The 11,284-nt window shown below is 62.2% G+C and overlaps 1 long non-coding RNA gene across 1 annotated transcript; it reads right to left on the minus strand.

The window, feature by feature from the left end:
- Positions 1-4,821: 4,821 nt before the first annotated feature.
- On the minus strand, positions 4,822-7,599 carry LOC105981312. The gene is made up of 3 exons (XR_001174811.1): positions 7,003-7,599; positions 6,643-6,689; positions 4,822-5,038 (listed from the first exon to the last, which is right to left on the minus strand). It is a non-coding gene; the product is annotated as an uncharacterized LOC105981312 (long non-coding RNA).
- Positions 7,600-11,284: the final 3,685 nt, after the last annotated feature.

Consider the following 11,284-nt stretch of genomic DNA (forward strand, 5'->3'; position numbering starts at 1 on the left):
CGCACCGTGCCGGGTCCCCGCCACGCCCCCAAGCCTGGCACGGCCGGCCGGCCCAGGGCTGCCATGTTTCCCTTGAATTGCAGGCTCCACGGGGAGCGGAGGACAGTTCTCACCTTGCCAGCAGCGCGCGGGACCAGAACACCCCGTGCCCTGCCTACAGAGGGGGTCGGCGCCCTGGGCCCGGCCCGCGGGAGTGGGCCCCGGATGGGAGCGCCCGCTCCCCCAGCGGGCCTTCTGCTGGCTTCTAGTTTGTGACAACGTCTAGCTATGGGACAGTCGTTCCCGCGTCCCGAGTCCCTTGTTCTTTCTTTCTTCTTGATCTGAGACTGGGACTCGAGCTTAATATCTGGCGCTGGCTTTCACTCATTGGCTGGCGCTGTCCCACCTGAGCCACACCTCCAATCCCCGTCAGTTTTTCTCTTTTGTAGGTCGTGGGCCCTGAACTCTGGGCCTGGGCGCTGTCCCTCAGCTCTTCAGCTCAAGGCTAGCGCTCTACCACTTGAGCCACAGTGCCACTTCTGGCTTTTTCTGCTTATGTGGTGCTGAGGAATCCAACCCAGGGCCTCAGGCATGCAAGGCAAGCCCTCTACCACTGAGCCACCTGCCCAGCCCCCACCACCACCACCCCCCACCACCACCACCACCACCCCCACAGTTTTTATGCACCTGTATTTCCTTTTCATTTGCATCCTAAGTGAGGGCTTTCTAGATCTCCTAGGTCTGACTTTTTTTTCTTAAAGAAACATGGAAGCTGATTTCCAGAATGGCAGCACATCTCTCCCTCCCTCCCAACCCAGCACTAACCAAGGGCCAAGTGTCCAGAGGGCCTCCTCCCCCTCCCCCAACCCATTATCTCCGGCACTCCCATAATGAGGTGTAGGCCGAGTCCTCAGCCCCAAGGCCCACATGGAACCGAGAGGCGAGGCATAGTGCCAGGTGAGCCGGGCCCTGAGCAGCCTTCCTGCATGCAGACCCTCCCCAGCCCCAGGCCCAGTGCGGACACATCCATGTGGGGGCCCCATCATCCCTGGGCCTGCCTTGCCTGGCCATCCTGCCTGGCACCCAGCCTCCAGCAGACCGGGGGTGTTTGGAACAGCCACTGAGCAGCAGGTGGAGAGCAGGGCGGACACGGTCGAGGGTTCTGGCCCTGCCTTGGGGGCCCCGGTGACCCCGACCCTTGAAAGGCAGAGAGAGGCAGGGCCAGGAGCGGCAGGTCTGGACGGCACACTGCTGCGCTGCTCTGCCACGGGACCAGGCCCTGTCCGGTAGTGGCATCGGTGGAGGGGAAACTCGGGGGCACTTTGGTGAGGGAGGGGACAGGTGAGCAGAGGCCTGGGTCTGGAGGGGGGGAGGTCCTAGGGGAGCAGTCCACCAGGCAGACATCCAGCCATGAGGAGGAAACCCAGTGCTGCTGAGCAGAAGAAAGCAAAGCCAGCATGGTCCCCGCAAAGCCAGCTCTCCCCGGCTTGGAGGAGAGGCGGGGTGGGTTCTGAGCCAGCCGTTCCCCATCCAGTAAGCGCCTACTGTGTGCAGCCTGCCCGGGGGTGGGGGGGAAGGAGGGAGGCCAGGCCCGGAGGCGCGGCCCCGGCCGGCCGCAGAGGGAGCCTGACCCCCTCTTGGACAAACATCTTGCTGCCATTTCCGCCTCGCCTGCCCGGAGCCCGGCCCGGCCTGAACAAACACTCGGGACCCGCGCTTCCGGCCCGGCTCTGGGAAAAGCCCAGCCGGGCTGCTGAGGTCAAGCTGGAGGGAAGCGGGAGGAGGCGGCCCTGAGGGCCTGGCCTCGCCTGCCAGCTCAGCGCCCTCCACGCAGGCCAGGTTCACTCCAGGGGTCACAAAGCTCCTCGCCATCACCGAGGTGGGGGTGCTTGAGACACCCCAGCGTGGTGCTGGGTCCCCCCGCCCTTGGCCTGCAGAGGGAGCAGAGGCCCAGGGAGCTGTCTAACCAGGGGCTGGGAAGCTGGCTTGAAGCTGGGGGGGGCTGGGGGGGAGGGGGGGTCGCAGTGCCCCAGGGCTGCACCCCTGTCCTGTCCACATCATCGGAGACCCCTTTGGGCCAGGGTCTTCATGGGGAACCAGACCAGGGTGGAGTAGGGATGGGAATGGACAGGAGGCGGGGGGGGGGGACAGGGGAGGCTCAGGGCAGTGCCTGTGTGGCCCAGCAAGGTGGCAGGGTCCAGGGTGCACCCCTGGGTGTGCCCCTGGGTGCCGCTGCCTCCTGCTCGTGGCCTGGCGTGCACCCCTGCACCCGGCTGGGCCGGCAGCCACGGGGCCTCCTCCGTGAAATCGCTGCCAGAGAAAATCTCCGCAGCTGGAGTTTGATTTTGTGTTTGTTTTTCAGGCAGGATCTGGGAGTGAGACAATGGGATTCATGTTATTTTTTTTTCTCCTTGGGAGCTGGATTCCCACCTCGGCTTCCTTCCGGTCTGCAAGGAGCGGAGGATGGAGTGGGCTGGGGTGAGGGGGACCGGAGGCTGCAGGCTGCGCCCTGTCCTGTGGCCGATCTGAGACGCCCATCGCCTCCTCCGGGAAGCCCTCCCTCACGGACCCCACAGAAGCTCTGCTGTGCCCACGCGGGTCTGTCCCCTGCATGAGACCTGAAGGAGGCCCCAGCCGAGAGCGTGGAGGGGGCCAGGCTGCCCAGGGTCCTGAGTGCAGGGGTCACACGAGGGTGGGGGGCACAGGCAGGGGGCACAGTGGGGCTGTGGAGCCTGGGCAGTTGCTCATGTCTGTGAGTCCAGTTCCTTCCCAACGGGGGCTGAGGGCACCATGTGGCTGATCTGAGTCTAGGTCAGGGCTTAGCAAGGGCAGCAGTTGGGGTGAGGAGACGGCGGCGGCGTGGGCTCTTGTTTGGGAGGACACAGCCCGGAGGCCAGAGCAGGGCCAACAGCGTAAATCCTCTCGGTCACTCCACAGTGCAAAAACAGCACAGCCTGGGCCCTGTCTGCACGCCTGCACGCACGGGCGGTGAATCCCCGCAGAGCCCCAGTGAACTCCAGCCGTGGCTGCGGGCCCTGCCGTCCTCACGCCTGCCCCTCCCTCTGGTGGGTAGCGGAGGGCCAGGGCTCTGGCCGGGCCTCCCCAGCCCGAGCCCCAGCAGTGGCCTTGAGGTCCATGCCGAGAGGGGCTGTTGAAGCAGAGGAGGCTCCCTGAGAGGGCGGCCTGGCTCTGGGCACCAAGATCAATGTCTGACCATCCTTAAGCCTGGTACCTCGTGGGCCTGTCTTTGCTCCGGGGAGCCCCTCCCAGCAACTGGGGGAAGCTGAGGCACGGAGCAAGCCGTTCACGAACTCGGATGCTGCAGATCAGGGGCACCACCGCTGCTGCCTCTCGAGGTACCTCCAGCCCTGGAAGCTGTGCTGCTGGCCTGGGACAGCCTAGACCATAGGCAGGAGCTGCTCCGGGCGCTGGGCGCCGGCCACAGGCTCTGGGTGCCCCCCCTCCCCCCCCATCTGCCCCAGCCGTCATGGCTGTTAATTTGGCCTCTGATCCCCATAAAAATTCTGCTTTCCCCACACATTTGTTTATTTTTATTTATTTATTGCCAGTCCTGGGTCTTGAACTCTAGGCCTGAGCGCTGTCCCTGAACTCCTTTTGTTCAAGGCTAGCACTCTACCACTTGAGCCACAGCACCACTTCCGGACTTGTTCTGTGATTAATTGGAGGTAAGAGTCTTACACACTTTCCTGCCCACACTGGCTTTGAACTTCAATCTTCAGATCTCAGCCTTCTGAGTAGCTACGATTATAGGTGTGGGCTACCAGTACCTGGCTATTTATTCATTTTAGTTTGAATGAAGAGCCTCGCTGAGCTTACTTGGTTTACTCCTAACTGGTGCTCTACCCCTTGAGCTATACCTCCAGCCTGGCTTTTTGCTGGTTATTTTGGAGATGGGGGGAGTCTCTCAGACTTTTCTGCCAGGACTGATTTTGAACCTCAATCAGATCTCAGCCTCCTGAGTACCTAGGCTGACAGACATGAGCACTAGTGTCTGGCTCCAAATTTATTTTTAATACACAAAATACATATTCTTTAAGAAAAACAGAAAACTCAGAGCCAAGTGCCAAACTCCATCAAGAGTGAGGACGCAGGCGCAGGTCTGAGGCTTTGCCTGCTCCTCCGCCCCTCGCCAGGGTAAGCAGGCCTCGGTGGGGGGAAGGAGGCTGGAGGAACCAGGGTGTAGGTGACACCAGTGAGCAAGCTGTAAGGCAGGACGCCCCCCGCCCCCCGCCAAGCCAGCCGCGAGGCCCGGGCTCTGATGCCCGAAGGAAGGGGTCTCTTGGCCTCAGAGACCACTCTGGAGTCCCTGGTCCAGAGAGCTCCCTAAGGAGCCCTGCAGTGGAAAACCCTTGGCCTTGACCCCAGTGTCTTGGCCTGGACCTGGCCAGCCTCAGCGTGGAGGTGGGGAAATTGAGGCCCAGCAAGGAGGTGCTTGACTGGCTGTTTCCCGGCAGAGAGCGCGTTGAGGGCAGACCCTGTCCTGCGCCTGGCCCTGGCCAGCCCCTCTCCTCTCAGAGGAGGGGCCGCCCGGAGCCCTCCTGTGCCTGCCAGGACGTTGAGGCCAGGCAGAGCCTCGCGGTCACGGCGCGCTCGCCGGCCACCCCCCTCTGCCCATCCCGGCTGCTCTTGGCCTTCTGTGCCAGGGCCCGTGCGCCTCTCTGCTCGGGCGGGGGTAAGTCGGTGACGGCAGGCCGGCTGTGGGCACCGTCAGCAGGGCTGGGGTTTGAGCTGGGGGCGGCCTCGTCCCAGTCACAGATGGCAGGTGTGGATGGACAATGGGCTGGGTGGGGCATCCGCGCTGACCTCACCGGCGGGGGGGGGGGGAGAGTCCGCTGCCTGCTGTGCTGAGGAGAGGGTCTCCCCTCCTATCCTCTTCCTCCAGCCTCCTTCCTGCTGCCAGGAAGGAGGCTGGTGCTTCCGTCCAGGCGCATCGGTTGCACCTCGGGTGCCGCATCCTGCAGGCTCCTCAGGCTGACTCACTTCCTGTTTCTGGAAGCTGGAAATAGCTGCTTCCCTGGGCAGGTCCCGGGCTCCATCCCTGGGGGGTGGGGAGGGAGGAAGGGGGGAAGGACGCAAGTCTGGGTCCCACCAGAGGACACAGATACCACGAACACCCCAGGCCTGGGATCAGCCTCACAACACGCCAGCCTGTTTACAAGGGACATGGGATGGGGGGGCGGGGCTGGCTGGGGTCCTCCCAGAGAGGAGGACCTGGCCTGGTGCTATGGCAAGGGTTGAATGCGCCTCCAGCTACCTGCGGAGAGCGCTGGGCATGGAGCAGCAGGGCAGGGGCAGCGAACCAGAAAGGGCCGGGTGGAACCAGGGCTGGAGACCCTGGCATGGCTGGAGTGGCAGGTCAGCCACACAGCCATGGGCAAGGGAGCAGGGCCCCGCGTCACCCCAAACGCTTCCACAGGATTTAACGTTGGAGATAAACAACAGAACACGTTTGTGTTCAAGACCCCAGTGTCTTGGCCGGGGCCTGGACTGCCCAGGACCTCAGGAAAAGGGCAGAAGGGCAGAGCGCAGGGGTGCGGGCGGGCGGGCGGCGGGCGGGGCTCACGCAGAGGCAGTAGTCTTCCAGCCAGGGGCGGGCGGGGTGTTGCGCGGGGTGTTGCGAGGTGAACTTTGTATGAGTGGCTGAAGGGATGGGGTGTCTGGCAGCTGGGTGGCGCTGACCTGGGCCGCCTGGCAGGCTGTGAGGAGAGCTCAGCCTGGGTTTGGGATCCCGAAGTTTGAGCTTCTGGCCTGGCCGCTGACACCCTTTCTTATTCATGCCCAGGGGCACACCCAGGATGCCGGGCGGGCCGCTAACATGGGTTAGAAGCGCTCTTGGAAGTGTGACCGGCCGAGTGGCGCGAGTTCTGGGAGTTCAAGGACAGCCCCGGCTACCCGGCCTCAAAAACTCAAAACCAAAACATGGTCAAAGCTGGCGCTGGTGGCTCACGCCTGTCATCCTAGCTACTCAGGAGGCTGAGATCTGAGGACTGTGGTTCAAAGCCAGCCCGGGCAGGAAACTCCATGAGACTCTTCAATGAACCACCAGAAAACAAAGTGGAACTGTGGCTCAAAGCGATGGAGCACTAACCTTGAGCACACAAAGCAAAACAAAAACATGGTCTTGAATTCAGGGCCTGGATGCTGTCTCTTAGCTTTTTCCACTTGAGGATCATGCTCTACCACTTGAGCCACATCTCCGCTTCTTTTTTGGTGATGAATCGAAGATAAGAATCTCATGAGTTTTCCTACCTGGACTGGCTCCGAAAGGTGCTCCTTAGATCTCAGCCTCCTGAGCAGCTAGAGTTGTAGATGAGCCCCTGCTGCCCTCTGGCCTGGTTTTCTTGTGTCCTCGGCCTCTACCCTGGCTTGGCCTGCCTGTCAGCTGCACATACAGCTGTCTCCTCTGTCTTCACGGCTGTATCCCCCCCCCATGCCCCCCACCCCTCTGCCCTGCCCTGCACGTGCTGCCTGGCACACAGCAGGTGCCCGGTACATCACACGGAGAATGCACAGTGAAGGGGGCACTGGCTGGTCTGGGGACAGAGCTGGTGGGCTGCCCCTCCTCTCAGCCTGGGCTCTATCACTTCCGCTCACCCCGAGGCTGGGTAGGCAGCCGTGGGGTGGAGAGGTCACATGACTCACCTGGAGAATGCTGCTGATCAGAGCTCACCAGCCTGCGTCTGAGGTCACTGAGGAGCAAATGGTGACCTGTGCCAAGTGTGTGTGGGAGCCAGCCCCCCTCACCCCCGCTCCCCAGCCTCCAGCGGCGGCCTCCCTCCCACATGGAGGCCTTGGCCCTGGAATGGGGCTGCCCCTCCCCAGCACCCCCACTGTGTAGATGGAGAAACGGGGGCCCACAGAGATGAAGGATCTGTCCACGTTCCCCTGGGGGGAAACCGTCAACACTGGACCTAAAGCCTACATCCTGTGACACGTGCTACCTGGAGACCCCAGGTGGGAGGGGCTGTGCGCCGGGATAGGGACTGTCCCACGTGCTGTCACCTGCGGCTATGAATGAGCTGGGATGGGGGGCTGCCATGGTGTCGCCAACATTCCATCCTGGCACTCGGGCCTCTCTGAGAACCTGTGTGTTAGAAACAATCTTTTCCCAGGCCCCTTCCAGAGGGTTGGGTGGGCAGGTGGAGGCCAGAGACTAGGTGGAGAGAGGGGGGCGCTGCCTCTGCCCTAGAGGCCCAGAGACGGAGGAAGGACATTTATTTGTTCATCTCTTACTCCCTTGTACTGTGAGTCTGCTTTGAACCAGCCCCTCCCCTCCCCGGGTGACTCTGCTCTTAAGCCCCTGGTTGGCCCAGGAGCGGGAGCAGCCTGATGGTCATTATGGTCACCTGGGTGGTGGTTGGTCTGCAGAAGTGGCAGGAGGCGGGGCTAGTGGGCCCTGGCGACCCCGCCCCCGCCCCAACCCCTGATGGGGAATTCTGCGCCAGGACTGAGGGGAAGTCAGAGGGGAAGTCCAGGCCTGGGATGTGGCTCCTCTGGAGACTCAGCTGAGGTCAGCAGAGCTGCTCCCCGTGAGGATGGGTGCTGTCACCCGAAAGTCCCGAAGAGCCACTTCCCAGTTGCTGGGCCAGCAGGGTGGGAAAGCTGAGGAGGACCTGGGGGAGGGTGCGGTCAGGCCAGTCAAGCCAAGGCTAGAGACTGGACCATCTAAGGCCAAAGCAGAGGTCAGGCTGTTGAAGACCCCTAAAACGCATGACAGAGGCAGACTCTGGCCACCAGCAGCCCACAGGCCCCCTCCCACCCCAACCCCACCCCACAGCCCAGCCACGCCCTCTCCCACCAGCCCCCGGACACCACAGCTTCTGGAAAGTCTCTCCGCCTTCCTAACTCCTCTGCATTCTTCACTTCTCAGTTCAGGGGTTCTGAGGGAGACAGGCTCACATCCCTGGTGAGAATGTTCCAGACCCAGACCTGCTCTGGATGGGAGGCCTCTGGTGAGGAAGGACTGGTGTCCACCTGCCCCAGGACTGTGGAAGGCAGGCGGGATCCTGATCGTGGGAAAAGGGGCGCTCTGCACTGCCACTCACACAGAATGGGGGCGGCCAGGCAGCCTTACTGGCCCTCCGAGTTTCCTGTGGCTGCTGCGACCAGCCGGTGCCTGTGGCTCACACCCATCATCCCAGCTGCTCAGGAGGCTGAGACCTGAGGATCACGGTTCAAAGCCAGCCCAGGCAGGAAAGTCCTCTCTCAAGACTGTTATCTCCTATTAACCACCAGAAAGCCAGAAGAGCAGCAGTGGCTCAAGTGGTAAAGCTCAGGCATAGCACCCAGGCCCTGAGTTCAAGCCCCAGGCCTGCTACAACACAGAAAAATAAACAGACCATCCTGTGTGGGGCAGGCATGTCCAGGAGTCCACCCACCCCAACTTTCACTGACCTGCGTCCTGTCCGGTCTTCTGTAGTCCCGGGGAAAGCATGCTGTCCGGGCTGCTTAGCAGCCCAAAGTGTGTGCCAGGAAACCATCTCAGAATAAGGGGCTTGAAGGAGGCCAGACCCCTTTCTAAGGGGACATTTGGGCTGAGTCCTGAGGGAGGTAGACAAGTTCTCCCAAGAAAACAAGAGGAAAGTGGCGCAGTAGCTCAAGTGGTAGACCGCTAGCCTTGAGCTGAAGAGCTGAGGGACAGCGCCCAGGCCCAGAGTTCAAGCCCCACAACCAACCAAAAAAAAAAAAAAAAGAAAAATATAATTTAAAAAAGCCGGGCGCCGGTGGCTCACGCCTGTAATCCTAGCTACTCAGGAGGCTGAGATCTGAGAATCGCGGTTCAAAGCCAGCCCGGGCAGGAAAGACTGTGAGACTCCTATCTCCAATAAACCACTAGAAAATCGGAAGTGGCGCTGTAGCTCAAGTGGTAGAGCGCTCGCCTTGAGATGAAGAGCTGAGGGACAGCACCCAGTCCCAGAGTTCAAGCCCCACAACTGACAAAAAAAAAAAAAAGAAAGAAAGAAAACAAGAGGAACTGTCTTTTCTGGAACAGATCCTCCTAAGAGTTCAGAAAAACCATCGTGCAGAAAGACCGCGCCCAGCCCACGCCGGTCTCTCCTCCACCGCTGTGTGTGACTGCCCGAGCGCCCAGCCAGCTATGGTTGGCTCTTCACACAGCAGGCGTCCCGGTCCGCAGCTCACCCTTTGCACACCCAGAGCACTTTCAGGACATGGAGGGGAACTTGTGGTCCAAGTGATGAGTGGGGACAGCTGGGGGGGAGGGGCCTGGGGAGAGCAGGCTCACCTGCCAGGGCGGGGCCAGCCCTGGTGCTTGGGCAGACCCCCCCATACACAGGTGATGCCCCAGCGCATCCAAGATGAGAGACGTGTTCTCCAAAGCTTCCTAGGACACAAAGAGGGCCGGGACTCACCCTCACTTCATAAGTGTGGAAACTGCGCAGACCCAGGGAGGGGCAAGCCCCTCCCCCCAACACACAGAGGTCACGCAGAAATGAAGCTCAGGCCTTGGGTTGTTGGGATGAGCACCCTAGGAACGGAATCAGCAGGTCTGGATGAAACCCCAGCGCTTCAGGGAGCAGCCGCACACATGAACACATGTACCACACACACACACACACACACACACACACACACACTGGAAGGAGTTCGGGGCTCCGCCCACCGCCTCCTCGGCCTGTGTCCCCAGGGCACAGCTACGGCCCTGTCCTCTGGTGTCCAGCCAGCCCCCACTGGGCCCGGGGCCCGGCGCCCGGCATGGTCGGGACGCCCGTGTGTGGCAGGCGCTCAGGGCATCTCTGCCGGCCACGGGCTCTGTGCTGCGGCCCCGGGCAGCGCCCGTCCGCTCAGCGCTCAGAGGCCCTCACTCTCCCTGGCAGCAGCCTGGGACTGTGGGTGGGGGCGCTGGGGGCAGCCGGCCCCTCGCTGGCCCTGGACAGAGGCCTCAGTGTGAGCCGCCCAAGGCCCTTCGCAGGCCCAGACCCATGACTGGCCGTCTGAGAATGCTGCCCATTATCCACCACACAGAGCACAAAGGGGCCACGCGGGGCCCCCCCGCAGGCCAGGCGCCCGCGCCCGCGCCCAGCGCACGCAGGCCCTCACGTCCCCTGACGGCAGCCGAGGTCAAGGACGTGCCCCAAGTCGGGGGAGGGCACGCTCTCGGGCAGGAATGAGAACCATTTCCTCCGGCCCCCGTGGGGACAAAGAGGAGCTTGGGCAGCAGGCGGCTCCTCCAGAGCCTGGCCCAGGGTGGAAAGGGCGGGGGCTGTGTCCACGGGGGGTGGGAGAGCCAGTGTGCTCTCTGCAGCAGCGGCTGTCCCTCACACATCAGTGACATGGCCCGGGCTGTGCCTCCCAGTGGCTCTTCTGTCTCTCCTGGCCCATGCCAGTGGGCACGCCGCAGTGGCTGCATATCTAGCATCGGGGAGCAAGGAGCGCAAGGATAGGGGCAGGGTTCACGTGGAGCCATCTTTGTGCTGTGTGTCCTAGGACATGGCTCTAGGCCTCTCTGAGCACTCAAGCTCATCCAAGCCACTCCTGGCCATCTGACTCGGGGCCCCAGGGGCACTTTTCAAGGGCAGCTGCTCTGAGGACGGCAGTCACAATCAGGGTCCTCGAGGCCTCCGGGAGGCACAGTGACCTGTCCAAGGGACCAGGTGGCTCCTCTCCGGGTTCCAGGCAGAGGGGTCCCGGTCTTAGAGCCGACAAGTCGGCAAACTCCCAGTGGGATCTGTGTCTGCTTCCTTCCCCCTTTCCACAGGGCGGCCTCAGACGCCTCACGCCATAATGCCCAGCTCACCAGGTGACTCGGGGCAGAGCTGGGCCTGGAGTATGGGGGGGTCTCAACCCCAAGTCAGAAGGCAGAGGGACACAAGCGGCCAAGAGCCGGGTTGGAAGGGGGGGTGCGCTGTGTAGCAGCAGGCAAGCCGTGGGACCTCTCTGATCCTGGGTCCCTGTCTGTGACACAAGGCTGACAGTTCCAGGAGGGCACGGCAGAGCCGAGCGGGCTGAGATGCCCAGCTACGTCCTTGGTGCCATGTAGACCCTGGCTGGCTTCCCGCAGGGCGAAGGCTCTCCGCTTGAAGCCAAGGGCTCAGGACAGGGGCCCCTCTTCCAGTGGAGCCCTGGCCCCACTGTTATTTTTTCCAATTGAAGAAAAAAAAACACTTCCTCCTTCCCTCTTCCTCCTCCCCCTCCCCGCCTTCAGCTCTGCCCAGTAGCAGAGGAAGCCAGAGCAGGCAGGAATGGGGGAGGGGTGCTCATCCCCATCAGCAGAGGGATGGGGCTTTTCCCAAGGTTTCCAGAGCTTCAGGCATCTTTGTACCAC

This window comes from Dipodomys ordii, unplaced genomic scaffold (genome assembly GCF_000151885.1).
Source record: "Dipodomys ordii isolate 6190 unplaced genomic scaffold, Dord_2.0 Scaffold12, whole genome shotgun sequence".
Taxonomy (NCBI): domain Eukaryota; kingdom Metazoa; phylum Chordata; class Mammalia; order Rodentia; family Heteromyidae; genus Dipodomys; species Dipodomys ordii.